Raw genomic sequence first — 3,654 nt, 5'->3', positions numbered from 1 at the left:
GTTAGTACGAGCCTCGGTGGTCGGTTTTTGTCGGGAGTGATTGAGTGAATGACAATGTAGGTAGACACTGTTGGATGTGCAAATCTGCAGTACTAATATTAATTATTTTAATGCGCATGAAAACTCAGTGATGATTCGTACAGGGCATAGTAAAAACATTCGGGGCTTCAGCCCCCTTAGCCCACCCCTAGCGCCGCCCCTGGTGACATTCAAATGTGTTTTTTCTCTTTACCTGTAAATTAATTCAGCCATATATATAAGAGATGTAGTGATGTAGCCCCTCTGGATCTGTGCAGCTCCAAGCGGTATTCAAACTGGCGTCTCCAGCATGGCAGTCAGGAACACTAACAAGGACACTAAAGACCACAGCCTCTAACGCTCCTTTTGAGGCCAGGGAGTAAGGTTTACCTGCACAACTCTTTACAAGCTGGCCTCCGTTACACAACCCCTATAAAGCTCACTCCCATCCGGGTCACGGCACCAATGTAACCCCTTCGGTTCTACTTGCACTGCTCTGAGTGTGATTTGAACCGGCATTTCCAGCATGGGAGGCGGGCATGCTAACAAGAACGCTAAAGATTGCAGTCTCTAGCATCAGTCGCTAGTGTGCCTCTTGAGTTTTGTTCTGGTGAAGGTGACAGTTTCTCATCAAGTAATCTCTGATCACGTCTTATCATTTGTGTAAATGCATGTTATTTCATACTCAGTGATTTTTTTTCACCAAGAAACTAAACTGCAGAGGATTTGAAGTATGCAAATTGTTTTATAAGCACAAGGAATTACTTTCATATCCACAGTTCTTGAGGTTTTGTAGTTTCTTATTTTCCCCAAAAAGACCTTCAGTCATTTGATGGTTTGTGTTTCAGATGTTCCTGCTGCAAGACGAGATGAAATGAGAAGAAAAAGCAGGGAGAATCTGTCACTTTAGATCCTGGGGTAATAAAATACCCAAATTATTTGATGACATGGCATTTTAATGATATTCTCATCGCTGAAATCACTGGAGATCAGAGTAAGATCTGTACAGATGATCAGTGTGATGAGAGATTCAGAGAGAGACTGAAGCTGGATCAAACTGGATCTCTGACCATCACAAACATGAGGACATCAGACTCTGGACTCTATAAACTAACAATCATCAACATCAGATTCAGCATCATAAAGAGCTTCATTGTTTCTGTCACTGGTGAGTATCATTTAGTCACTCAGTGCATTTTTCTATAAACAGTTTTTAATGAAAATTAGATTTTTAAAAATATTTTATTTACACTCTAAGTAAAAAAGAAACTCTCTGTCTGTCTTCAGCTGCTGTAGCAGGAATATATGCTGCTGTTGCTGCTGTCGTTGTTCTGCTGCTTGTTGCTTCAGCTGCTGCTGTGATTTACTATCGCAAGCGCCAAAGAAGGACAGGTGTGTTTTACATACAGCTGCAACAAGATGGAAATATCTTGTTGTATGAAAATAATCTTTAAAGATGTGAAATTAAACAAACCACTGTGTTTGTCATTATTTTTCAAACAGATATGGATATGCAGTCCAGTGATCAGGTAAGATACTGTGTGCGATACGTTTGGCCTTCTTCCCTGACATCTTAATCTTTCTGAAAATTAGTTAAAAAATGACAAAAAAACTGCGTTGAAGTGTTGTCATGGAGGTGGTCCGATGCAACATATTGATGTCACAATTTGCAGTTGTGGAAAACAAGTTGTTTGAGCTGCTTGGTTTCAACAAAAGTATGTTTTATAGTAGATGTCAAGAGATCAAAGAAAATTTGTTTCTTTATGTCATTACCGTTTTAAGAGAAGCATCCCACATTTAAGACATGTTAACCCTTAATCTTAAATATCAGGATAAAAAACAGAATATGAAGTCTTTAGTCTTGTTCTGTTTGTGTAACTGAATCATCAATCCTGTTGATTTATTCTGCCTTCTGTGATTTTGTGTTTTAGAATCGTGCAGAAGACTTGTCCTCTAATCAGTCTGATACTCATGCTGTCAGTGAGATGTTACAGTAACATTATTATTTTGATAATTTAATTGAAGGAGAACATGAAGAGAAGATTGGAAATGAGAGAAGAGCATAAGCTGAAACTCACAACACCCAGAGAGAAACAGTGTCACAATACCATGATTTCAGTATTAGGTACCAGTACTGAAATTTCAGATTTTGGCTTGGGACGCCGGAGTGTGCCAGTAACAACCGATAATAACCTTTTTTTCAGGCTCCTGATTGGCTAACATGGCTTTACGGTTAGGGTTATATCACCACCTGTTGGTTTGGCATGAAAGCACTTTATAGCATGTTTTTGCATGTTCAAGTGGACAAGATTGTTTTTTAAACAGAGGAAAAACTGTTTATATAAATACCCGTGTACATGTGGACTAGACCTCACAGTCTTTAAAGTTTTATTATTGTCACTTGACAACACTAGTGAGGAACATGCCTGATGAAAACACCATAAAATTAATGTTACTCAAAGCTGGTGTTTTCAGCAGGAATCAGTTTATTTGTGTTAAAGTCTGTGAAGAACTTTGTTTGTTTTTGGTGTTGTAGATTTATGGTTAAGGTTCAAATCCTGTGAGGGTTGATCCATGTAATTTCACCATTGTGTCCTTGATCAAACTCTGAATCTCAGGAACTGAACCTGTAATAGCTGAACTATCATGAACATAAAGCGATAGTAGTGCAACAGCATCTTGAGAGTGAATATTTCAACTTTAAACAAGTTGGTTTAGTTAGAATTAGTTATGGCAACAGAAAGGAAGATCTGGTAATTTCTCGTCTGAGAATTGGTCATTCTGCCCTCAATCACTTCAAATGATAGGGAAACATGGTTCTGGTCAGTGCAATAAATGTGTACTTCCAGAAACTGTAGAGCATGTAATAATCAATTGTATGGCATATAAAAGGGAAAGAATTCAATTAAAAAAATATTTAATTTCTGTTGGCATAAATTCTATAATTTTGCAGAATATAGGCTACTTAACAGTTCTTACAAAGGATATGAAGCTCTTGTTTTTTTTTTTAAAGCAAAGTTATATAAGAAAATATAGAAAGGTAGGGTAGGTGGTATTACATTTTTTTTCCCTTTTATTTTATTTTTATTTTTTTCTGTCTCTCTTCTGATATCAATGCCTCACACTCCATCCCAGTAGGTGGCGGAATATGCACCAAAGCTGGTTTGCCAACCGCCATTAAACGTAAAAGAAGAAAAAGAACGTGCCAAAGAGTCCCGCGGCGGACAACAGCGAGGCTGGTTTTGACACTGGGGCTGTGTTCCAGTCCATTTTTTAATGCCCTTCACTGGCAAACTTCCCTCAGTCTCGTTTACTCGGATGTACGTCATTGATTACGTTGCAGGAGTGCCCACTACTGGCGGAACCCTTGGAATGTGCTGAACTGGAACAACCTAATCACTTAGAATCCGCTATGGAGTTGGTTTATTGTTTACATGTTTCGCCTTACGAATTTGTTTGGTGCAGCATTCTATATGTATATAGATATGCTTGGGCTGTTATAAATGTAAAAAAAAAAAAAATTTATATATTATACAGTTGTTTAGGGTGGGGATAAATTAAACGCGATCTGCGATGACGTCATTGATGACGTTGTGTTGCATTGTGGTCTATGGAGCGGCCTGAAGTGTGCATATG

The 3,654-nt window shown here is 38.3% G+C and overlaps 1 long non-coding RNA gene across 1 annotated transcript; it reads left to right on the top strand.

Annotated features, from left to right (window-relative positions):
* The first annotated feature begins 1,311 nt into the window (after positions 1–1,311).
* Positions 1,312–2,096, top strand: LOC107657575 (uncharacterized). The gene is made up of 3 exons (XR_001630700.1): positions 1,312–1,410; positions 1,522–1,547; positions 2,044–2,096. It is a non-coding gene; the product is annotated as an uncharacterized LOC107657575 (long non-coding RNA).
* Positions 2,097–3,654: the final 1,558 nt, after the last annotated feature.

The sequence above is a fragment of the Sinocyclocheilus anshuiensis genome, unplaced genomic scaffold, assembly GCF_001515605.1.
Source record: "Sinocyclocheilus anshuiensis isolate Anshui unplaced genomic scaffold, SAMN03320099.WGS_v1.1 scaffold22425, whole genome shotgun sequence".
NCBI lineage: Eukaryota > Metazoa > Chordata > Actinopteri > Cypriniformes > Cyprinidae > Sinocyclocheilus > Sinocyclocheilus anshuiensis.
The sequence above is the reverse complement of the archived record's forward strand: the minus strand, read 5'-3'. Positions and strand labels throughout refer to the sequence as shown.